Raw genomic sequence first — 26,878 nt, 5'->3', positions numbered from 1 at the left:
TTGTTTGGATCTTTCCAAACTTTCCATTGAGGACTTTCCCACTTTATCAATCATTGACAATTACTCTTTAATTGGTATATTCATGATTTCCACATCATCTTGTTTATCCTTTCTAAAGGTTACTTTGCCCCAATTCTTTGTATTTGATAATCATATTTGTCTAAAATATTTCCTGGCAGACATCCTTCCTTTTTCTCAGAAATGCAGAGACAGGCCCATTTTTTAAAAACAAGGTTTTCTACTGCCAATTATGCTAAAGGGCCTTATGTTAACGAACCAAATAGCATTCTGATAAATAAATCATTTCCACACCTGTGCTTCTCTCAGCGTACAATTTATTAACAGCCAAGTCTGGATTCGACTTGGATCATTCCAACTCTGAGTCCCTTAGATTACATCTGGGTCAAAACCCCATCTCACACCCCCACACCCACAAGTGCAGTCATGAGGGCCAATCCTATGCAGGATTCCTGATTCCTTCCTGTGTTCGTTTACTATGCATTTGCAGAAATGAATGTGTGGTAGCATATCTCTCTCTCTCTCTCACTCCCGCCCATTGCTCTATCACTAGCAAACTGTGTCAGGCCAACCTTTGACTTCACATAATTACTTTGGGCCCAACAGGTGGCTTCCCTTTCTGCAAAACCCGTCTCCTGTAACTATAGAATAAGTACAGGGGTTAGTACTGTTCCAGACCATCCTACCTACTCCCTCCGGGACCCTTTGGCTTGTTCGGATAATTCTCATGGACTGCTTGACTAATCTATCAGCACTGACATCCCAATTCTTTACCCAGGTAGCCTCCGACACAGGGTACCTCTTCCAACGAATTAGGTACTGCAAATTTCCCCGGAAAATGCGGGAATCCAAATTTTTTTTCACTTCATAGTAGGGTTCCCCCTGAATTACTACAGGGAAAGGGGGCGGTTGTGCATGTGGCCTAATGTTGGACCCGATCACCGGCTTAAGCAGGCTGCAGTGAAATACAGGGTGGATCCTCCCTAGGATTCTAGGCAGTGCCAGCTGCACTGTCACCAGGTTGATTACTTTCACAATTGGGAAAGGGCCCAGGAATTTTGGGCCTAGCTTTTTGCAAGGCAGCCTTAACCAATGTATTTAGTAGACAGGAAAACTTTATCTCCCACTCAAAAAGGGGGTTGGGGAGATCGGTGCTTATCTACTTGTTTCTTGTAGGCTTGCACTGCCTCCATCAGTGCCTTCTTGCTATCCTCCTATCCTCTTTTCAGCTTCTCCATCCACTTCACCAACGTGATAGACGAGGGAGGTTCTGTAGGTAGTTCCAGCATGGGAACGAAATCTTGACCACTGGTAACCTGCAAAGGGGTTAGTCCCGTGCTGCTGTGTATAGAATTATTGTACGCTACTTCTGCAAAAGGCAGCAATTCAGCCCAATTGCTCTGCTGGTAACTCAGATAACACCTAAGGTACTATTCCACTAGGGCGTTAGCTCTTTCTGCTGTCTGACTGGATCCGGCGGAGTGGCGCTTACATCCCGGACTTTTTCAGAATATAGTTCATCGGTTTGGGCCCCCGAGAGTGGATTTGTTTGCAACCCACCTCAAAGCACAGCTTCCAAGGTTTTTCTCCCACTTCCCATCACCTGGAGCAGAAGGGGTCTCCTTTACGCCTTTCCCCATACATGCCTCATTCCGAAGGTACTAGACAAGATCTTGTCGGAACAGGTGGAAGTGTTGCTAGTGGCTCCGCACTGGCCTCGCCACCCTTGGTTTTCCAACCTGATTAACCTATCAGTATCCCCTCCATGGAGGATTCCAGATTATCAAATCTCTCTCAGCCAGGGGTTCGTATTTCACCCAGAACCCCAATGGTTCCAGTTAACCGTCTGGCACTTCAGAGGGACAGATTGAGACGTCATCAACTTCCAGAGACGGTTATTTCCACTACACAAGCAGCCCAACGCCCGTTTACGACAAGGATTTACCAAGCAACATCCACCTTTTGTTATTTCTGTAACAAAAGGCATCTCGACCCTTAAGACTCTTCCCTGGTTCCAGTTTTGGAATTCCTCCAGACTGGATTAGACAAAGGTTTGGCTCCCAACACCCAAAAGAGATAGGTGGCTGCCCTCTCCACTATTCTGAAGGACGACGACCATCGTTCTTTGTCCCACCACTCATGGGTTAGAGATTTTCTTTGGGGAGCTTCCAACAAGCATTCCTCACCTGCCCATCGTTATCCCACTTGAGATCTGTCTTACAATTTCTCACAGGTCCGCCCTTTGAACCACTGAGGACAATCTCCTTGAGATTGTTATCTGTTAAGACAGCCTTTCTAGTGGCCATAACTTTGGCTCAACGCATGTTGGATTTGTCAGCACTTTCTGTGCACTCTGATTTTTGCATCTTCCATCCAGATTGACTCGTATTACATCTAGAACCTGCCTTCATCCCAAAGATTAACACGTTAATCCACAGGACGCAGGAGCTTGTGTTGCCGGACTTTTGCACATGCGGTCACCATACTTCTGAACTTAGATGGCACAAAGCCGCCCCGAGTCTATGGGGGGGGGCATACAAATCTAATAAATAATAATAATAATAATAATAATAATAATAATAATAATAATAATAATAATAATAATAAAAAAGTTGACGTATGGTGAGTGTTAAAAATCTATATCGGGCGTACGAATTCATTTAGGAAATGGAGGCTCTGCCTCAGCCTCAGAGTATCATCACAGACACTTAGTTGCTAGCTCCGGATCTGTATAGTGGAAGCTTATAAGGCAAGTTCTCGCTCTCCACCAGCAGGAGTCACTGCCCATTCTACCCGGGGTGCAGCCACTTCAGCCGCATGGACAACACAAGCGTCCATTGAGGACATTTGTAGGCCAGCCACTTGGTCAGCACCATCCACATTCATACAACACTACGAAATAGATTTATTTGCTTCGGTTGAAGTGGCGTTCGGGAGGCGAGTTCTTCAAAGGGTATGCATTTCTCCTGAGCCCCTAGTCCAGGCCTCTCCCTTTCTTTGAACGTAGGCTTGGGTACATCCGACGTTGGACTCTCCTTTGCAGTGCATTGGAGAAGGACTGTTGAATTTACCTGAACGGTCTTCTTGATGCACTCCAAGGAGAGTCCAAACCCTCCCGGACATTTGGTCCAATTTACAGTTTCATCGTAGTTATTTAGTATTATTTCTATATTTTTCTAGTTGTCTGTTGCAGTTCGTTGAATAAATTCTGTTTACGTTTCCTGTGTCTTCGTTTTTTAAAACTGAGCTCCTGGGGCAGCTAGGGGGCGGTACCTGTTCTGGTTTCTGGTAGAACTTTAGTTATATTGCAAATAACACTTACTGAATGCAAGATTCATAAACAAAGAAATTCCATTTTTATTCTCTACCACTAATTCATAAAAACTATCTGTATCAGAGTCATCAAGCTCTTCATCATCCTCCAACTGACCAGGAATATGTACAACAGTGCCTACTTAATGTTCTGCCGGCCATAACCTACCCAAACTTAATACAAGAAGGCAAGATCTAGAAATATAAAGACTTAGTAGATAATCAGTGGAATTTAAAAACGAAACAGGAATTGCTGGAGACAGGTATTATTATAGATTGGTGGTAATATACACAGATAAAGTCTAGGTTTCAGAAAGATAAAACAACATATATACTTAGAAAGGACAATAACATTTTAGGTAAATTATTAACAACAAATCAAAAGAAGTTAATTGGAAAAATATATAAATTTTTAATTAATTGTAAAAATACAGAATGGACATTAAAGGACAATATGATAAGCTGGTGTAGAAACTTAAACAAAGAGATAGACTTAAATACTTGGGAAAAAGTATGAACACATAACTGGAGAATAACAAGGTCAACTTCTTTTAAAGAAAATCAAATCAAAATGTTTTATAGATGGCATCTGCCGCCTTATAGAATTTCAAAAATGTTCCAAACTGCGTCACCCAATTGTTGGAAATGTAAGGAAGAAATAGGTACGTAGGTGGACATGCCCAAAAGCAAAAGAATACTGGAATTTAATAGAAAAATGGCTAAAAGAAATAACCCAGCAAGAAATTAAGAAAACATCAGAATTCTTTTTATTAGGCATTTCAAATAAGAAATACAAAAAAGACATATATTATTTAATAATCCACATTTTAGTAGCAGCTAGGATAGCTTTTGCTCAAAAATAAAAAGACTTTGAGACCCCAAATATATTTAAGAAAGTCTTAGAATACACTGAGCTTGACATGATGACAAGAAGGTTGAAAAATCAAGAAGAATCAGAATTTTATGAGGTTTGGCAAAAGGTATATATCTGGTGGGATACAAAGAAACAGAGATAACCTTATTTTTACACTATTTTAAATATATTTGTACCTAGTAGTTATATTGTATTAGACAGTGATTATTAACAATATAAAGATAAACTTCTTTCCTCTTATATTATTTCTCTTTTTTTCTTTCTTCATAGTTCATTTCAAGTCATAATTTTAAAATTTCTATATATTTTTAAATGTTTCTATATATTTTTAAATGTGTTTTTTACTTATTATCTTACAATTTATATATCCAAGTATTTTATAATTAATGATAAAGTTAGTTTATTTTATTTTTTTATTTTTTACTTATTATAAATATAAAGATGACTTCTATTTTGAGAGGAGCGATTGTTGCTCCACTAAATGTTACATGTAACGTATGTTTTGTCTGTCTTTGCAATTTAATAAAAAAAAAATTTTTAAAAAATGAAAAGTTTCCCTATACAGCTCCAAACAAGGACTTTTTCATTTGTAATTAACCACTTTTTCCTTATTCTTGGTCTCTTATCTTCTTAAATCCAGTAATTAAGTTTTTTGTCCCACTCTTTAAACTTAAATGTTGATAGCCCCCCTGACAGCACCTGAAATAGGTACATCATTTTGGGAACTATCATCATTTTTAAAGCTCTTATTTTAGAGATTCTCCTTAGCCTTTTCTCTTTCCAGCTCCTCATCTGTTTCAACATTTTCCTCCATATTAATCTATAATTCACCTCCTCAATTTTCGTTGGGTTTCTCAATAACCAAATTCCCAAATATTTGATTTTTTTTAGTCCTAATTTCAACCTTGATTCTTTCCTAATTTCTATCTGTTCTCTCGGACCTGTATTTAAACACATAATCTCTGATTTTTTCCATATTAACAGACAGTCCCGATTCCTGTTTAAACTCTTGTAAAATATTTCTTGTACCTTTAATCATCTCAATCGGGGTCTGGGCAATGTTCCCTCTAATTTTTTTTCGGTGTTGGCGGAAAAGTATAGTGTTTGAGTGGCTGTCCCTTTGGGTCTGGACAACCTAGAAGTAGAAAGGGAGGGAGGGCATTGGCTGCCGATCAGTTTCCGGTCACAATTCAAAATGTTGGTTATGACCTTTAAAGCCCTTCATGGCACTGGACCAGAATATCTCCGAGACCGCCTTCTGTCGCACGAATCCCAGCGACCGATTAGGTCCCACAGAGTGGGCCTCCTCCGGGTCCCGTCAACTAAACAATGTCGGTTGGCGGGCCCCAGGGGGAGAGCCTTCTCTGTGGCGGCACCGACTCTCTGGAACCAACTCCCCCCGGAGATCAGAACTGCCCCTACTCTTCCTGCCTTCCGTAAACTCCTCAAAACCCACCTTTGCCGTCAGGCATGGGAAAACTAAACATCTTCCCCTGGGCACGTTGAATTTATATATGGTATGCTTGTGTGTGTGTGTGTATGTTAGTATAGGGGTTTTTCTTAAATTTATAATATTTTAATTAATTGGATTATGTATTGGATTGTCTTTTCACTTGTTGTGAGCCGCCCCGAGTTTTCGGAGAGGGGCGGCATACAAATCCAAATAATAAATAAATAAAATAAATAAGAAAGAAAAAAATTCCCTTCTTTTTTATTAAAAGAAATTAATAATGAAACAAAACCAAAATCTATTACTATTATTACTATTTTCTCCTCTTTTTCTATCCGTCTCCTCCCCCCTTGTGTGTGTGTGTGTGTGCGCGCATGTGTGTGTGTGTGTGTGTGTGAACTCTTGAACCGTTTCCAGTAACAGGTGAGGGCTATTGGAAATGGTTCAAGAGTTCACACATAAACACACACACACACACACATACACACACACATACACACACAAACGGCTGGGGTTTTTTTCTCTGTTATTATTTGGGTGCTTTTTACCATATGCTTTAAATCAAGATTCATTTCTTTCTCTTTCTCTCTCCCCCTCTTCCTCTCTCTTTTTCTCACTTTCTCTCTCCTTTCTATGTCACTCTGTCTGTTGCTCTCTCTCTTTCTCTCTCACTCTCTTGTTTACTTTCTCTCACTCTTTCTTTCTATCTCTCTTGCTTTCTTTCTCTTGTTCTCTCTCTATCTCTCTCTCCCCCCTTTCTTTCTCACTTACTTTCTCCCTCCCTCCCTCTCTCTGTCAGTGAGGGGGCTGCGAGATCGCTTTCTCCAAGCACTTCGGGAACGCCTGCCCCGCCTCTACTGCAGCCCTCTTGCTGAAAGTCCGGGACGAAAGCGCTCTCAGCGAAGGGGCTGTGAGAGGGGCGGGGCGGGCATTCCCGAAGTGCGTGGAGAAAACCTTCTCTCGCAGCCCCCTTGCTGGGAGCGCAGATGAGGAGAAGAAGCCGCAGTTGCTACAGCGACCGCCGCAGGAGAAGTCGCACCCCAAGGCAGGAGGCGGAGGAGGAGAAACCTGGAGAGGGAGCGGATTGGGCGGGCGGGGGGCAGTGCTGTGAGGCCAGGGGTGCGAGGGGGCCGGAGGCACTGTGGGGAGGCAGGGGCGGCTGCGGCTCCCTTTCCTTCCACCCATGTCTACTGCTGGCGCCTCCCCGCCCCCCGCTGGCTGGCAGGGGGATGGGGAGCGCACGCCCATGGAAAAGGGTGCGCGGGGGTGTATTTTGGGAGGTGCGCATGTGCGCGCAGCTTACAGTGAACAGTGGGTTTGGGTCAATATAATATCTTGTCTTATCCTATTAGCTAAGATCTCTATTGCTATTACAAATAATTTTGGAGATAAAGGACATCCCTGCTTGGTGCCACTTAATATTTTAATTCTCTGCGTTCTTTGTCCATTCACTCTTATATATGCTTCATTCCCTTTATGAAACTCTTTTATAGTTAAACAAAATTTATCCCCCATATTTAGTTCCTTACATAGTTTATATAAATAGCTATGGTTAACTTTATCAAAAGCTTTATACACATCTAATTTCCTTTCCTTCACAAATCCACATTGATCCTCTTCAATTATTTTTGGTAAAATATTTTCTAGTCTATTTGCCAATATTGTCATAAATATTTTATAATCTTGATTTACCAAACTGATAGGACGGTAGGACCCAGGCTCTCTTATATCTCGATCCATCTTTGGGATAATAACAATCTCTGAAAGCTTCTATGTCTGCGGAATATCACGATTTAACAATATATTATTAAACAGTTTCGCCAAATGCAGCAACAATACATTCATATAATACATTCTCCAATGCACTGCTGTGGAGAGTCCAAGATGGGTGATACTTCAGCCTGATTGGTTAGGGACTGAGTTATATTAGAATAGTAATTAGCTCTGCCCTGTAGCCACCCCCAATAGCTCAAGTCTTAAAAACTCAGTCGTAGTGATAGGGACTAGAATTTTCCTTTCTTGTTAAAGCATGATTGTTTTATTTATGTGTTTAATGTTAATAATAAAATAAATTTCTCCTTCTTTTGTTTTTTCTTATAGGCATGAAATGGAAGAAGAATAGAACAGACCAGGCCCCTGCCCTCCCTGGGTAAAGCCTGCGACTCATCTACCTCCTCAGGGCCCCTGCTCCCAGAGAGCACTGCCCAGGGGACTGGCTCTCACTAGGTCGGGTCCCTAGCCTCCGTGGCCATACCCCTCCTCAGCGTCTAGTCCTGGTATCAGAGCCATTGGAAAGCTTGAGGTCCCTAGCCTCCGTGGCCAAACCTCTCCAGCTGTTAGAGATAAAGGGTTGACTTCTCAGAGACACCCCACCACCATTTCCTCCTATTTCCCGAAAATTTCTTACTGGACTTTACGGAGGCCTCTGGGTGAGGAGAAATCTGTTTACAGTGGCTCCAATCTTTCAGCCGCTTCACCGCTGATAAGCGCGACGGCGTGGCGGCGGCGGCAACAATTGGCCGCTTCCCATGTTGAAAACACTGAAGGGCCATTGCCGCGCCAATGGTTATAAGTCAGCAGACAGGCGCACTTTGAAGAGCCGCCGTGGCGGCAGCGCGCTTGTCTCAAATGGCTGTTTCGGCGGGAAACAAGCAGCGCCGTCCATTTTGAGAGCTGAGGAAAGCGCGCTTGTTTTGGGGGGTCACAATATGGTGCCCACCATTTTGAATTCAGGAAAGTGGCCACACCTACCCTGAGGCACACGATCGCCATTTTGAGCGAGTTATTAGACCTTCGGTGAGAGGAATCTCTGCATAAGAGCCTATCTCTACTTTCCTGTAATTTTCAGGGTGCCAGCACACTCGATATAGTCTTGTGAAGACAATATTGAGTACGATAGTATGGTTGAACAAACATCCAGCACTCCCACTGAATCCTTAGCTGGGAGGGAGAAGACTCCAAGTCCTAGCGCTAAGGGACATCCCTCCAAGGCTAAGTCAAAGACTTCCTCCTGAGATATAAAGGAAGCAGAAAAGCGGATTAAAGTGCTGGAGGCACAGCTGGAGGCCGCCCAGAGGCAGGCCTCGCTGCATCAATCCCCTTCTCCACAGGCCCCGGCCTTGGCTCAATCAGCCTTACCTCAGTGGTTTCCCACGAGTTCCCCAGGGACTCATATGGGGTCTAGGGCATCAGCGCACAGTGCCGACCTGTCACCTGATCGGTGGTCCACATCATACCAGCCAGTGGCCAGAAATTGCTCCACCGCAGGCCCAACAGTTGTTCCAACCGCTGCAGGCCTTCCCTAGTTCTTATTACCCATCAGCGACATTCACACCATCGGCAGCAGGCCTTCGCACCAACAATGCGTGGCAGACCATGCCCCCGGCATTCCAAGAGATGCTGACCAATCCATACACTCAATGGCTGTCGGTGGGCACACAGCAGACAGTCAACACTGGCCATCCCAGGCCTCCTAGAAGGGACCTTTGGCCCTCTTGCTTCCCTCAAATGTCTGAGATGGATGAAGGGGAGATAGACACAGATCAAGAGTGCGAACTGTCTGAGGACGAAAATCCTCCATCCGAGCTGCCGATTTCTATATCACTCTTCAAACCCCATCTGTTCGATGTCCTTTTAAGGAAGGCTAAACAGATTACCGACGTGGGAGGCTCCTCCAAGCCATCGGAGGTGGCTGCCGGGCTGCAACCAGCAGCTAGACTGTTTTCAGAACCGCAAAAGGAATCATGCCACATTCCATCTTCCCAAATTTTTATGGAAGGCATTAAGCGCTCTTGGCAGCACCCGGCAGCGACGCTGGGGCCTTCGGCAGCGGAGCGTCTATTCTACACCTTTGAGATCGAAGATCTACTAGCGTTCCCCACCATTGACCAGCCAATGGCAAGCCTGGCGTCAAATGCGGTAGTCCCATCAGAGCTGGCTGAGGGACTAAAACCTGATGACAGAAGAGCGGAAACCCTGATCCGCAAGAGACATCAGATGGCCTCCTGGTCACTCAGGGCGGCCTCAGCTGCATCTTTCTTTAACAGAGCCTGTATTCTCTGGCTCCAGGATATTCAGGCTAAGGTGGGACCAGAGGACAATCGGCTTCGACAGGACCTTAGTAAGCTAATCCTCGCATCAGAATTCTCAGCAGATGCCACACTGAACGCAGCCAAGTTCGCTTCTAGGGCAATGGCGACAACCTTGGCTTCTCGGTGTCTGCTCTGGCTGAGATCTTGGCAAGCAGACGCTAAGTCCAAATGGCGCCTGGCTTCAGCACCCTTCCATGGCACGGAACTATTTGGTCAGGCGCTGGATAAGGTCCTTATAGAAGATAAGGACAAACGAAAGGTGCTGCCCAAATCCGCCAGACGGGCAGACAGGCGCCAGACACCCTTCTTCGTAGGCAGCTCTTTCGGCAAGAAACTTTCTTGGCAAACACCCAAAACCCAAGGTCATATTCAGGTGGGTATAACCAGGGAACCTTCAGGGCTGATAGAGGAGGATTTGGAGGCAGAGGTAGACAATATCAACAGGCCAGGAAGTCCTTCAGAAACATCAACCAGAGGGGATTCCGAGGACAGAAGTGACTTGGAATCAAAGATCCCTATCGGGGGCCAGCTACAATCATTTGCCAGGACTTGGGAGGGTACCACAACAGATGCTTGGGCCCTCACCACAGTATCCCAAGGCCTCAGGATCAAATTTCTCTGCTCTCATCAACGCTTCCTCCAATGCCCATGGACCCGTTGTCCTCAGAAAAGGGACCTCCTGCGCCAGGAGGTACAACACCTACTTGACATCGGGGCCATAGAGACTGTTCCCCCAAGCCAAAGAGGACTAGGGTACTATTCGATAGTATTTGTAGTGCCCAAAGCCTCAGGCGGATGCAGATTGATTCTAAATTTAAAGCAACTCAATCTGTATGTCAAATATGTAAGATTCAAGATGCATTCCCTATGGACCATCTTCTCAGGCATCAGGCAAGGTGACTGGATGACCTCCATCGACCTGAAGGAGGCGTACCTCCACGTACCGGTTCATCCCGATCACCGGAAGTACCTCAGGTTTTGCATCGAGGGACATCATTATCAGTACCGGGCGATGCCCTTCGGGTTGTCTTCTGCCCCGAGGACCTTTACCAAACTTTTGGACATTTTAACAGCATCCCTCAGACCCCACTCGATACACCTTATGGCATATTTGGACGACATCGTGATCCTGTCAAAGAACCCCAAGAGGGCACTGGAGGATCTGCACTTGACCATCCAAGCTTTGGGGAAGCATGGGTTTACAATAAACTTGCCCAAAAGCCATCTGACCCTGACCACATGCCTCCGTCACCTGGGTACGGTGATAGACTCTTCTGTGGGCGAGGTATATCTTTCAGAAGAACGTCAACAGAAAATACGGAACATGGTAAACCTTCTTCGTCACCAGAAACGGCTGTCCCTGGCCTTTCGGTCACAGGTGCTAAGGACATTCGTCTCTTGCATCGACATCGTCCTTGGGCCCGCCTGCATACGAGATCACTCCAGTAGTTCCTCCTGCCTTTTCAACGAAATCGTTCCAGTCACTCATCACACCTGGTATTGGTGCCCAGGAGGGTCAGACGTTCCCTCCCATGGTGGCAATGAGCAGCACTGCTGCGGGGCTCCCCCTTTCTGAAACAGAAGGAAATAGTTATCACCACGGATGCAAGCCTTACGGGCTGCGGGACCCACTCTGAAACGCAGGTGGCACAAGGCCTATGGACACTCGAGGATCTGTCGGAGATCAATATCAATCTCCTAGAGTTGAGGGCAATGTTCTTGGCCCTACAAGCTTTCCAGACTCAAGAGTCAGGGTAAACACGTGTTAATTTTCATGGACAATGTGGCCATTCAATCCCGCATAAACAATCAAGGTGGGACGAGATCGGGCAGATTAATGCAGGACTTGGGCAGAATCAAATCTTCTCTATCTGAGAGCAGAACACATTTCGGGAGTGGACAATGTACAGGCAGACTGGCTCAGCAGGTCCACCCTTCATCCAGCGGAATGGCACTTGACAACAAACGCATTTCAGGACATTAACAACAGGTACGGTACACCGCTTGTGGACCTCTTTGCCACTCTGCAAAATACACAGCTTCTTCGCTTCTTTTCTCGGTTCCCTTGACTGGGAGCCGAGGGGGTCAATGCCTGCAAAATTCCGTGGCCTGGAGGGCTACTGTACGCCTTCCTACCAGTGTGCCTTATCCCCAAGCTGATCACCAAACTGATAGCAGAACAAGCAGAAGTCATCTTTATTGCTCCATACTGGCCGCGACGACCATGGTTTGCGGATCTGATGGACTTTTCCATCTCCCCATCTTGGCACCTTCCGAGCCATCGTGTTTCCCTCAGACGGGTCAGTACTCCACCCAGACCCTCAATGGTGGAAACTGACCACCTGGCACTTGAAGGGGACAGAATGAGAGGGGCTTCACTTCCAGAGAAGGTGATTTTAACCATTCAAGCAGCAAGGAGACCTTCAACCGCTCGAATTTATCAGACCACTTGGGCAGCCTTTTGTCAATTTTACACAAACAGCCAGGTGGATCCACAGTCTTCATCCATGGAGAATCTTTTAGCATTATTGCAATCCAGACTAGACAGGGGACTGGCCCCTAATACTCTACGCGGACAGGTAGCGGCCATCTCCACCATTGTTAAAATGGACAACTTGAGATCCATGACCCATCATCCCTGGGTGAGGGACTTCCTGAGGGGGGCTTCTAATCTGTGCCCTCCAACAGTACATAGATTTCCTTCATGGGATCTTACATCGGTTTTGGATGCCATGACCGCCCCACCATTTGAGCCTCTCCGCCACATCTCATTAAGACTCCTATCTCTTAAAACGGCCTTCCTAGTTGCCATCACGTCGGCCAGGATAGTGCCCGAACTGGCAACTCTGTCGGTCAGACCAGATCTATGCATTTTCCATCCAAATAGGGTAATTTTATTATTACATCCAACCTTTCTGACGAAGGTTAACATACTATTCCATAGATCCAAGGATATCATCCTACCGGACTTCTGCGCCCATGGGAAACACCCATTGGAACTGCGTTGGTACAAACTGGATGTACGGCGTGCTTTGAAAGTTTACATTCGACGAACGGCTTCTCTTCGTAAAATGGAAGCCCTGTTTGTGTCCTTTGCGTCATCCACTATGGGGGCTAAGGTATCTTCTACGGCGATTAGCCGTTGGGTGAAGTCCTGCATCGTGACAGTCTACGAGTCACGGTCATTACCAGTACCTGGAAACATTACGGCTCACTCCACGAGGAGCGCCGCAACATCAGCGCCGTGGTCCACACAAGCTCCTTTAGAGGACATCTGCCAAGCAGCCACATGGACCACTCCGAACACTTTCATTAAACATTACAAACTGGACCGTTCGGGTCCGCGGATACGGCCTTTGGCTGGAGAGTGCTGCAGAGGGTGTGTGAATCACATGCGCCCCTGGTCCAGCCGTCTCCCGCCCTGTTATCTTGATCTTGGGTATATCCCATCTTGGACTGTCCTTTGCAGTGCATTGGAGAAGGACCATTGAACTTACCTGAACGGTCTTCTCGATGCACTGCAAGGAGAGTCCAAACCCAACCCGGCCAGTTGGACCAGGGGCTCAGTTTTTCTTTAATAGTACATTAATAAAGTTGTGTTGTTGCACTACTCCTTCGTTTTTATTGACTGAGCTATTGGGGGTGGCTACAGGGCAGAGCTAATTACTATTCTAATATAACTCAGTTCCTAACCAATCAGGCTGAAGTATCACCCATCTTGGACTCTCCTCGCAGTGCATCGAGAAGACCGTTCAGGTAAGTTCAACGGTCTATCTCTGAAAGCTTCCATGTCTGCGGGATATCACAATTTAACAATATATTATTAAACAGCTTCACCAAATGCAGCAACAATACATTCATGTAAGTTTTATAAAATTCCCCTGTAAACCCATCCAGGCCCGGTGCTTTGGCTTGTTTTAACCCTTTAATTACTCTAGCAATTTCATCTTGTGTAATTTCTGCATTCAATATTTGTTTATCTTCTTCACTTACTATTTTCCCAACATTGAGGACTCCTATCTTCACCTGCTCCTCTCTATACAAATCTTCATAATATTTCCCCATTATCTTCTCTAACTGCTCTTTACCATATCTAACCTCTCCACTAGAGTCTCTCAATGCTAAAATACATGATTTTTCTTTCCTCTTCTTCAAAAATCTGGCCATTTGCTGCATTGATTTTGTCCCCCAACTCAATATTTTTTGTCGCATCATCATTCTCATCTTGTTCCATTGGATCGCGTCATACACCATCAATTGTTTCTTTTTCAATATACCAATATACCAATCTCTACTTTTAGTTAATCTTAACTGCTCTTGTATCAAATCTATTTCCCTTATCTTCATTTTCTTTTCTCTACCCCACCTCGTCCTAATATCTGCTTCCATACATATACATTGTCCCTCATAAAGGCCTTACATGCATCCCACACAATTGATTGTTTAATTCCACCCACATCATTAATTCTAAAATATTCACATAACTCTGTTTCCAATTTATCTTTATCTTGTTCACCAGCAGTTACGATTGCATTATATCTCCAAATTCTTTGATTGCGTACCTGACCTATTTCCAATTCTGCCAATAGTGGGGTATGATCTGATAACCAAATACTTTTAATATCTACTTTTTTAACTTGTATATTGCCCCCCATTCATTAATATATCTTGCTGAATAATATGTACTTCTGTTTGAAATATCTGCATAAAGATCCACCATATTACCGTATTTTTCGCTCTATAAGACGCACCTGCTGATAAGACGCACCTAGTTTTTAGAGGAGGAAAATAGAAAAAAAATATTTTGAGCCAAAAAGTAGGCTAAAATATTTATTACAATAACACTGCCCTAGGGGAATTGGGAAAATATACAAACAAACCCCCCTCTCTCTTTCTTTCTTTCTTTCTATCTCTCCCTCTTTCTCTCTACCTTTCTTTCTCTTTCTCTCTCTCCCTTTCTCTGTCCCTCTCTTTCTCTCTGTCCCTCTCTTTCTTTCTCTGTCCCTTTCTTTCTTTCTCTCTGACCCTCTCTTTCTTTCTCTCTGTCCCTCTTTCTTTCTCTCTGTCCCTCTCTTTCTTTCTCTCTGTCCCTCTCTTTCTTTCTCTCTGTCCCTTTCTTTCTCTCTGTCCCTCTTTCTTTCTCTCTCTTATCTCTCCTTCTCTCACTCACTCTCTTTGTATCTCTCTCTTTCTCTCTCTCCTTCTCTATCTCTCCCTCTTTCTCTCTCCCCCTTTCTATCTCTCCTCTCCCTTTCTCTGTCCCTCTATTTCTTTCTCTCTGTTCTTCTCTTTCTTTCTCTCTGTCCCTCTTTCTTTCTCTCTCTTATCTCTCCTTCTCTCACTCACTCTCTTTGTATCTCTCTCTTTCTCTCTCTCCTTCTCTATCTCTCCCTCTTTCTCCCCCTTTCTATCTCTCCTCTCCCTTTCTCTGACCCTCTCTTTCTTTCTCTCTGTTCTTCTCTTTCTTTCTCTCTGTCCCTCTTTCTTTCTCTCTGTCCCTCTCTTTCTTTCTCTCTGTCCCTCTCTTTCTTTCTCTCTGTCCCTCTCTTTCTTTCTCTCTGTCCCTCTTTCTTTCTCTCTGTCCCTCTCTTTCTTTCTCTCTGTCCCTCTCTTTCTTTCTCTCTGTCCCTCTCTTTCTTTCTCTCTGTCCCTCTTTCTTTCTCTCTGTCCCTCTTTCTTTCTCTCTGTCCCTCTCTTTCTTTCTCTCTGTCCCTCTTTCTCTCTCTTATCTCTCCTTCTCTCACTCACTCTCTTTGTATCTCTCTCTTTCTCTCTCTCCTTCTCTATCTCTCCCTCTTTCTCTCTCCCCCTTTCTATCTCTCCTCTTCCTTTCTCTCTCTCTCTTTCTCCCTTATTTTTTCTGTTTTTCTGCTGTGGGCGGTTTAGGGCCCCTCAAACCCTGACGACCTCGCCCCCGAATCTTGGCCGGGACAAGGCAGCTTCCTCTAACAGGCGCCGCGCGGGGCCGAGGGGGCTCAGCAGGAGGCGCAGCGGCGGGCGGAGAGAGGGAAGGGGGGGCAGCGGCGTCCCTCCTGGCCTTGGCGACCCTCCCCACCTCCTGCAAACGCGGCGGGCAGCGGGGGAAGAGCGAAGAGCCGGCTCCGGCGGGCGCGGGGCTTGGCTGGCTGGCGGGGGGAGCACCGCTGGTGGTGCGAAGGGAGACCCTCTTCCGGGAGGGAGGGGGCCAGGCAGCAGCTAGCCAGCCGAGTTCGCAGCCAAACTTTGCACAGGCGGCGGCCGGCTGCGAGCGACTGGCTGGGTTTTTGGTCTTCGAGACCTCCCCGCCTCCTGAAGCGATTCCCGTAGCCTTCCCAAAGGCTCGGAACCGCCAACGCTCCTCCGGTGCCGCTCCGCCTCCTAAACCTGCGGGGTGGAGGCGTCCCCCGGCCCAGCACTTCCAGAGGCCGAAAGGCGCGGCTCTCTTCGGGGTTGGAAAGAGGAGAGGCGGCGACAGAGGCGGCGGTCTCCAGATGAGTATATCGCCGCCCCCCCCCCTCTGCTCCAGCGCCTCCCCCCCCCCCTCCCTGCCTGCATCTTCGCTCCATAAGACGTGGCTGATTTTTCATCCTACTTTGGGAGGAAAAAAACTGCGTCTTATGGAGCGAAAAATACGGTAAGTCTGTTTAAATGTAGCGTCCTACTGTTTCCAGTCCCATTTGTTAATTGCATATTAAAATCTCCTGCCAAAAGAGTTGAGCCCTCCATAAAGTTGTCTAACTTCCTCTTAGTATTTATTATAAATTGTGTTGTTTTCACATTCAGGGCATAAATTGCTGCTAATGTCAACTTCTTTTGATTAATTTTCCCTTTAACAAATATCCACCTTCCTTCTCTGTCTTTCTGAACTCCAACCTCTTCGAAAGGAACCCTCTGATGAATAAGAATCGCCGTACCTCTACTATTTTGCGTTCCTCTAGATTCATATACCCCTTTCCAATTTCTATCATTAATAAATTAATCCCTTCCTCCCCGTCTTTTATGTGTTTCTGTCAAAATCATAATACCCCTCTTATGTTGCTTAGCCATCCTTAATATCCTAAAACGTTTCAAATCTGATCCCAAACCATTCACATTTAAAACCGTTATCTTACACTCAATCATAATATACCAAAATAACCCTTTCCCCCTGTTGTTTTGCCCTTGGTTTAATTTTTTCCCCCTTCCTTATCCCTGTCACCCCCCCACTTGCCTCCCTCCATGTTCCCACTACCAAAGGGGGGGAGGACAAGAAAAACCGTTGTCCAATTATGAGGCACATTCTCTTGATTGCGTTCCCACACTATTGAGCTCCACTTTCAACCACTTTTAATTGTAATAAAAGATAAATATTCCCCTCCAACCCTCTATTCTCCTTTAGATAATTCCTTCTTTAGCTTCTTTAACCTTTCCCCCCCCCTTAAACTTCCCCCACAGAATAACAGATACACAAGAATCCATCTCCAAGAAAAAGTACAAAAAGACAAGGGGAGCCAACAAGGTCACTTTTTAGCTTTCTTCTCACGCTGAGCTCGTGTTTTTCTCTGCTCTCTTCTAATGGCCTCCACCTGCCTGATTAACTCCTTCAGCTGCTCTTCTCTTTGTCTTTCCTCCTCTGGAGTACTACGACCGTCGAAAAAATCTTCTTCTGCTGCTTCTTTTGTCTCAGCCATAGTTCCTTGTGCTCCAGCTTCTTCAAACCCGATCCCCAGTTGATCCAATAATCCTCCTCCAATGTACGTGCCCTGTACATCTTATTTTCTTGGAACACCAAAATAGCAACTGGAAATCCCCAAGTAAACCTTTTTCCACTTTGATATAAACGGCTTGAAATTGGGCGGAAGGCAACTCTCTTTCTCAAGGTTTCCCAAGAGAGATCCCTCAGAACTCTTATCTCGTTCCCATCTTGTTTAAGGCTGGCAGAACTTTTCAAAGACTTGTAAATGATCTCCGCTTTTTTTTCACTGACCAAAGCCATAACAATGTTGCTTTGCCTCTCCCTATTTCTGCGCGGGGCAGCCCAATGGACACGTATTATATCATCAGAGCCGACTTGGACACCAGCTTGCTTATTAATCCTAGCAGTTACTGCTTCATTTAAGTTTGAGCCTGAAGCAAAGTCTGATCTGAACCACGCAGACGTAAATTTCTTCTCCTTTGATGGTCCTCCAAATTAGCAATTCTATAATTTATTTGTCTAATTAATTCATCCTGACCCTTCGCTTGTTTTTCAACTTTCTGAATCTTTCCATTAGAAAACTCACCCTCCTTTTTAATCAGTTTAACATCTGAAGCCAGATTGCGCATGTGCTGAAGGGGTTTCTAGGTATTCCAACTTGAGCTCCGTAGTAATCTCTCCCTCAAAATACTATAAATCCTTCTTGAAGAAAAACAAAGGGAAAAAAATTCCACAGACATCAAACAGAATCTAAACATTTATGGTTTTAAGCAAAGACGAAGATTCTTTCCCTATAACGAGGGAGTGATAAAGTGAGTACAATAAATTTTAAAATGGCAGAGGGAGGAGCAGACTCAAGCCTTGGGAAGATCGAAAAAAGCTGGATAGATTGTTAGACATTGTCTCAGGATTTGAGCAGAGATTTATTACAGTGGAGTCAACAAATGCTAGGTGGAATTCTTGTGCTACCAACCTCGCTTTATATTTGATAGCACCATCAGACCCAGTTTTAATTTTGTAAATCCAACGAGATCCATCCAAATGCTCCCCTGGAGGCAATTGCATTTCCTCATATACACCTAACTCTTTCATTGCAGCTAGTTCCTTCTTCATTGCACCATATCAACATCTTCATTCCTTGTCTGGATACAATTTTATCTCACTGTAATGTGATGGTTCTACAACAATCTGACAAGCTACATTGGCTTTATATTGATCAGGTTCCCGTCTAATTTTATTACTTCTCCTGTGAACAAACACATCATTGGTGCTAGACATTGGCTCTTCCTTCACTTCAGACTTTATCTCCACTACTGGATCACTCTGATCAATACCTGAAGTTTCGTTACCTGATGACTCATTATCCAATGACTCTTCCTCCACACTTTCAACACTGCCACACAGTCTCTGATATCTAACCTTATTATCATTAAACATTGGAGTCTGAATAACAACCTCTACTTTTTCCTTCATGATGTTCTACTCTATTCCATCCAGTACTCTCTAAAAATTTGGCTCTTGCACTGTAGTAACATACACCACTGTTCTTATCCCAAAATTTATAGGATCTATGATTATTGCTATATCAAATGAAATACAATAATCATGCATGTTGTCTTTTCTTCCTAATTTGAGATGGAATGTGCAACCATGCTGGTGCCCCAAACACATGAAGATAACAAGTCAGGTTTTCTGCCATACCATTTTGTAAACGACATTTCTCCAGTTGCTGAATGTATCACATTGTTCCATATAACATTTGCACACATCAGTGCTTCAGCACACATGTGATTTGGCAAGCCTGAATCCCTAATCATAGTCCTAATCATGGCTTGCAAAGTTTATTGTCTTCTCTCTATAAAGGCATTGTGCTGTGGTCTATGTGGCGCAGACAGCCTATGCTTTATACCATAGTCCTTCAACAAGCCAACAAATCTATGGTTTGTAAACTCAGTGCCATTATCAGTCACCACACTAATCACTTTTCTATTCATTCTTGTTTCAACAAATTTCAGCCAGTTAGAAAACAGTCTGTATGTATCTGCTTTCGTTTTCATCACATAACAAAACCCAGATCTGGAGAAATGATCCACAATACTCAATATGTAACATGAACCACCATAGCTAGGTTTCATCATTGGACCTATCACATCCACAAACATTCACTCTAATATACCTTTCATTCTAAAACCTTCACAATGGTTTGCAGGGATAAGTTTACTTTTCTCTTCGTTGCAAATGTTGCAATCCACAAACCTAAAGCATGGTTTAAGTTTTATGCCATCAACAAAACCAGTTGTCTTTTTCACCAATTGAAAATTGAAATGCCCTATCCTTCTATGCATTAAATGAATACATTTATCATGTGGTTTAACATTGCTAAATATGGCATTTGTTTCAGCTTGTTTCCCTTCATTAATGACATATAAACCATCTGTTAATACTGCAACTATTTTACAACCTGCTTTTTCAATACTGCAAGTATCGTTCTTAAACAATATTGTATAACCCATATTAACCAACACATTTACTGATACCAAATTATACTTTAACTGCGGGATGAATAAGGAGAACATTGTCTCTTTAAGAAAAGAACATTTTGCTTTTCCTTCACCCACTGCTTTCAGTCTCCAACCGTTAGCTAAACAAATGTTTTTATTACTTGCACTTAGCTTCACAAAATACCTCTTATCATTAATTAAACAATTTGTCGACCCACTATCGTCCACCCACAATTTGTCGATTCAGATTCCTAGTTTGTTTAACATTCCTGTGGGCAATTAATGAATCACCAGTTACTGGTTTCTCTTTCTTTTGACAAAACCTGGCTACATGTCCTGGCCTTTCACAAATATAGCATTTTCTTTTTTCTTTTTTAAAAAATATTTTATTAATTTTCAAAAACAAACAAAACAAACATGACATACAACATTTAGTGGAGCTACAGTCACTCCGCTCAAAGTGGAAGTCATCATTGTAATAAAAAAGAAAAAAAAAGAAAGAGTCATTTTATTATTTAACATCGTCTACGAAATATGTGAAAGTATCAATTTTAAAATAGTAAATATAAACCTGCATAAGAGTTTATGAAGTTATATGTAGAAAATTTTAAGAGAAGAAAAAAGAATTTACATTTATATTGTAAAAAGTCACCATCTAATACCATTTAACTACTAAATTCAAATATTCAAAGTAATATAACAACACACTTATCTCTTTTTTTTTTATTTCCACCAAGTATATACCTTCTGACAAATATCATAAAATTCTGATTCTTCTTGGTTATTTAACCGTCTCGTCATCATATCAAGCTCGGCACAATCTAATTCTTTCTTGAGAATATCTGTTTCTTTTGGAATCTCAGTATCTTTCCATTTTTGCACAAAGGTTAACCTAGCTGCTACTAATATATGAACCATTAAATAATATATATCTTTTTTATATTTGTTATTTGATATACCTAGTAAAAAAAATTCTGCCATTTTCTTAATTTCTTGCTGTGTTATTCTCTCATCCATTTTTCTATTAAGTTCCAATATTCTTTTGCTTTTGGGCAAGTCCACCAAGTGTGGTAATAGGTACCTATTTCTGTTTTGCATTTCCAGCAATTGGGTGAGTTGGTTTGGAACATTTTTGAAATTCTATTTGGTGGTAGGTGCCATCTATAAAACATCTTAATCTGATTTTCTTTAAAAGAAGTTGACTGTTATTTTCCAGTTATATGTCCATACCTTTTCCCAAGTATTTAAATCTATCTCTTTATTTAAGTTTCTGCACCAACTAATCATGTTGTCCTTTAATATCCATTCTATATTCTTGCAATTTATATGTTTTTCCAATCAATTTTCTTTGGTTTGTTGTTAATAATTTACCTAAAATATTATTTTCCTTTCTAAGTATATATGTTATTTTATCTTTGTAAAACCTAGACTTGATCTGTGTATATTGCCATCAATCTATAACGATATAGCATTTTCTAACAGAAAAAACACTTTTAGAATTAATGTCCCTTCTTTTTTGAGGCTTGTCTTGAGGCTTTGGCTTATCTAACAACATCAAATGATCGTGCCACCACCTTGATTTTTCAAGCAAACAGCCAGTCACTTCAGCCAAAATCAATTCATCTCTGGTTAATACTCCTAACAATGAAACATAGTCGTCATAACTCTTCAAGTGAAGATAAAATAATATATACTTGATGTATCTAGGAGAAAATTAGTTCCTTTTCATGCAGCTCTGATAATTTATTTTATTTATTTATTTTATTTATTATTTGGATTTGTATGCCGCCCCTCTCCGAAGACTCGGGGCGGCTCACAACAAGTGAAACAAATCATAAGTAATCCAATTAATTAAAATATTTAAAGATTTTAAAAACCCCATATACTAACAGACACACACACAAGCATACCATGTATAAATTAAACGTGCCCAGGGGGGGATGTTTCAATTCCCCCATGCCTGACGGCAAAGGTGGGTTTTAAGGAGTTTACGGAAGGCAGGAAGAGTAGGGGCAGTTCTAATCTCCGGGGGGAGTTGGTTCCAGAGAGCCGGTGCCGCCACCGCTCTTCCCCTGGGGCCCGCCAACCGACATTGTTTAGTTGACGGGACCCGGAGAAGGCCCACTCTGTGGGACCTAATCGGTCGCTGGGATTCATGCGGCAGGAGGCGGTCTCGGAGATATTCTGGTCCGATGCCATGAAGGGCTTTAAAGGTCATAACCAACACTTTGAATTGTGACCGGAAATTGATCGGCAGCCAATGCAGACTGCGGAGTGTTGGTGAAACATGGGCATACCTAGGTAAGCCCATGACTGCTCTCGCAGCTGCATTCTGCACGATCTGAAGTTTCCGAACACTTTTCAAAGGTAGCCCCATGTAGAGAGCATTACAGTAGTCGAACCTCGAGGTGATGAGGGCATGAGTGACTGTGAGCAATGAGTCCCGGTCCAGATAGGGCCGCAACTGGTGCACCAGGCAAACCTGGGCAAACGCCCCCCTCGCCACAGCTGAGAGATGGTTTTCTAATGTGAGCTGTGGATCGAGGAGGACACCCAAGTTGCGGACCCTCTCTGAGGGGGTCAGTAATTCCCCCCCCAGGGTAATGGACGGACAGATTGGATTGTCCTTGGGAGGCAAAACCCACAGCCACTCCGTCTTATCCGGGTTGAGCTTGAGTCTGTTGACACCCATCCAGGCCCCAACAGCCTCCTGGCACCGGCACATCACTTCCACCGCTTCGTTGACTGGGCATGGGGTGGAGATGTAAAGCTGGGTATCATCGGCATATTGATGATACCTCACCCCATGTCCTTGGATGATCTCTCCCAGCGGTTTCATGTAGATGTTAAATAGCAATAATTTTTCATCTCAGTTAAATGAGCTAGCATGTCTCTATTCTGGGATAAGCGAGTATGAAATAATTTCCTTGTTACATGTATATGTGCTCCAACACTGTCCCACACATATATCTGCCGCAAAATGTCCCAACACTTTGCAGCCGAACTTTCTCCATGAATTTGAATTAGTTGCTTATCATCAAGCGTGAGACCTATAATGCTATAAGCTTTTTTGTTGTCCCGGTTAAATTCAGATATCTTCTTGGCATCTTCTTCAACGTCAGGATCCAAGGCTGTTAGATTGGGGGTGGGGGTGTTAATAACAATGTCCTAAAGTCCTTCACATCTCAACAGCATGGCACATTTTGTAGACCATCTATTATAGTTGCTTCCAACCAACTGAATTATGGAGAAAACCTTACTGGACTAGAACGTTGCCATCTTAATAATACTGTTACACAAATACTAACTGGAAAACAAATAGACAGAACAACTTAATTCACTTAATTTAACTTAACTTACACTCACTTAACTTAATTCTGTGACTACACTCCTGGGCCCATAACCATTGTTAGAATGTCTAGGTAATAAACCTTCAACAAACTTTAAGTAGAGTTAATGCAGCAATATGGGTTAGTCAGTCAATGAATCAGACTTTGTACAAGGTAGAACAATATTATTATTTACAGATAGGCAAATAAGCAATTATTTATTTATTTATTAGATTTGTATCCACCCCTCTCCATAGACTCGGCTGCTAACAACAATAATAATAAAACAGCATATGACAAATCTAATATTAAAATAATTAAGAAACCCTTTTTAAAAATCAAACATACAAACAAATATACCATGTATAATTTCAATTCCCTCATGCCTGATGACAGGTGGGTTTTAAGGAGCTTACAAAAGGCAAAGAGGGTGGGGGCAATTCTGATCTAAGGGGGGAGCTGGTTCCAGAGGGTTGGGGCCATCACAGAGAAGGCTCTTCCCCTAGGTCCCACCAAATGACATTTTTTAGTCGACAGGACCTGGAGAAGGCCAACTCTGTGGGACCTAATCGGTCACTGGGATTCGTGCGGCAGAAGGCGGTCTCGGAGATATTCTGGTCCGATGCCATGAAGGGCTTTATAGATCATAACCAACACTTGGAATTGTGACCGGAAACTGATCGGCAACCAATGCAGACTGCGGAGTGTTGGTGTAACATAGGCATACTTGGGGAAGCCCATGATAGATCTCGCAGCTGCGTTCTGCATGATATGAAGTTTCCGAACACTTTTCAAAGGTAGCCCCATGTAGAGAGCGTTACAGTAGTCGAGCCTCAAGGTGATGAGGGCATGAGTGACCATGAGCAGTGACTTACTCTTCCTCCATCGTTTCTCTAGACGTCTCTTCTGGCGCTTCAACTCCCGGAGCTCCTCGTTGAACCATGGGGCTCTATGGGGTCTAGCACCGCGGAGAGGTCACAATGGCGCAATCCGGTCAAGAGCCTCTGCTGCAGCCTTGTTCCGGGCCTCAGCAAGAGACTCTGCTGAAATGTGGACGAGTGCATCTGGAATAACCCCAAGTGCCTTCTGAAAGCCCTCTGGGTCCATCAGGCATCTGGGGCAGAACCACCTAGTTGATTCCGCCACCCTGTGGGAAAGGATTGGAGCCAGGAAGTCAAGCCGCAGTAGGAAATGGTCTGACCATGCAAAGGCAACACTTCTAAGCCCCTTAGTCTCAGACCATTACTCAATTGCTCAGAGAGGAATACCATGTCGGGTGCGTGCCTTTGCGAGTCGGACCCTGTACTATTTGAATCAGGACCATGGCTGTCATGATGGCCATGAACTCCTGTGCTTGCCCAGAGGTTTCACCGAGCGACGGTAGGTTAAAGTCCCCCAAGACAATAAGTCTGGGGAACCTCACTGCCAGCCCGGCTTCCTCCTCTTGCAGCAAAGGCAGGGCTGTTGACACGTAGCTAGGAGGCAGGTACGTGAGAAACAAGCCCACCTGAACTCCTAAGTCCAACTTCACCAGGAAGGACTCACAACCCGCAATCTCTGGAGCAACAAGTCTACGTAGGCAAAGGCTCTCCTTGGCTATAATCGCCACTCCTCCCCCCCTTCCCTGGGGTCGAGGCTGATGCCATATCTGAAACCAAGCTGGGTAAATTTCAGATAGAGGAACTCCTCCCTCTGGGCCCAGCCAGGTTTCAGTCACACATGCCAGGTTGGCCTCCTCATCCAGGATCAAATCCTGGATGAGGAGAGCTTTATTTACCACCGACCTGTCATTGAGTAGCAGCAGCCTGAGCCCAGGGCCAGAATTACACTCATCACCAGTGCCCTGGGTTGAGCTCACGGTGCCGGAACAAGGGATCGTTATTAAGCAGCGATCTCTCATTCCCCTGGAACGGCTAGCTCTGTGGCTCCCGCCATATCTGCTTTTCCCAAGCAACACCGGAATATTCCGACCCTCAGCCACCCCAGAGATCATTGCCTCCTCCCCTCCCACCTCTCTAACGTCAGATGGGTCAAGTAAATCATTCATACAATTCACATTTCCCTCATGCATACCATAATCCCACCCATCCCATCCATACCAATCACTCATTCCATGCATATTATTAAACCCACCCCAATTATCCATCAATTTTTTAAAAAACCCAATAATTTAATTAAAAATAAGGTTAAAATAAAATTAGAAATATAATATTAATACTAAAAAGTCTAAAAAATAATTATTAAAAAATTTAAGAAAATAGAAGATAAATTACATAGCAATAGTAGTTACACAGTCCAAATATCATACACATATAATTCTAATAATGGTTCACAAATCAGGTTAATGCACACAGCAAAAATATAGCACACAGCAAATACAAATATCTTTAGTAAAGAATTTCCCCAAGAGAAACGGCGTTGGCTCCCTCTTATGGCCAACCAGTAAATGTTTCTTAAAGGTACAGTTTTAAACTGACATTTGTTAGCTCCTGTATTGCAACGCCCAACATAGTTACATACAGTATACTAACAAGAGGTTTCCAGTATGCAGGAAGTATGCAGGCAGACTGCCAGCCAGGCCCACATTGGACCAATTGGAGTGTTGTCTGCATCCCAGCCAATTCGAAGAACTCTCTTAGCGGTTTGGCCACCTGATCCTGGACTTCTTCACCTCTCTGCCAAACTCTCACCTCCCCAGATTTTTTTCTGACGATTCCTACTCAAGCAGTGGAGCATATGGACACTCTGCGATGCCCCTGATTTACGGGACTATTGTACACTTTCTTTCCTTTTCCTCTCATCCCAGGGGTGATCAGGAAGGTTCTGCTGGTATGAGCTGAGGTTTTATTGGTGGCTCCCCATTGGCCTTGTTGGCTATGGTTCGCTGATCTGGTTGGCTTGTCCATCACCACATCATGGAGGATTCCCACAGAGAGGGTCTCTGTTAGCCAAGGACCCATAATCCCTTGGAGGTTGAATGGAGGCTCATGAAGCAGGATAAATGTTTTATCAAGGTCATCAAGACGGTACATACTGCTTGGCAGCCTTCTACCTGCGCCTTTACAACGTGACATGGAGAGCCTTCAAAGACTGGTGTGCCACAGCCTATTTGAACTCTACGGGAGATTGAAGTGTCAGGGATTCTAGAGTTGTTACAGGACACCTTAGACAAGGGGTTGTCCCCTAACACATTGTGAGGCCACATTGCTGCTTTAGCTTTGGTATTGCAGGTGGACGATTTGGCATCACTAGCTCATCACTCCAGGGTATGGGCATTCCTTAGGGGGACATGCAATTTAAAGCCTCCTGTAACTCACCATTCCCTACCTGGGACTTGACCAAGATTTGCAAGGCCATACCAAGTCCCTCTTTGAACTGTTGTGGGATGCCTGCCTCTGTCTTCTCTCGTGCAAGGTGGCATTCTTGGAGGCCGTCACATCTACTAGGCGTATTTCAGAGTTGTTGACTTTATTGGTATGTTTTTCATTCTAACAGGGTGGTTCTGCAGTTGCACTCTGCCTTTCTTCCAAAGGTCAGTTCCTTGTTTTTCTGGGCACAGGAGTTGATTTTGCCAGACTTCTGTCCCAGGCCTTGGCACGCCTTGGAGCAGACTTGGCACATACTGGATGTGAGGCCTGCCCTTCACATT

The 26,878-nt window shown here is 43.9% G+C and overlaps 1 protein-coding gene across 3 annotated transcripts in view; it reads left to right on the top strand.

Annotated features, from left to right (window-relative positions):
* CDK13 (cyclin dependent kinase 13) overlaps nt 1–26,878 on the top strand; it is a 220,760-nt gene that overhangs the window by 70,337 nt on the left and 123,545 nt on the right. The gene's annotated exons all lie outside the window — the stretch shown is intronic.

Source organism: Erythrolamprus reginae, chromosome Z (assembly GCF_031021105.1).
Source record: "Erythrolamprus reginae isolate rEryReg1 chromosome Z, rEryReg1.hap1, whole genome shotgun sequence".
NCBI classification, from domain to species: domain Eukaryota; kingdom Metazoa; phylum Chordata; class Lepidosauria; order Squamata; family Dipsadidae; genus Erythrolamprus; species Erythrolamprus reginae.
This window is presented reverse-complemented; position numbering and strand designations above follow the sequence as displayed.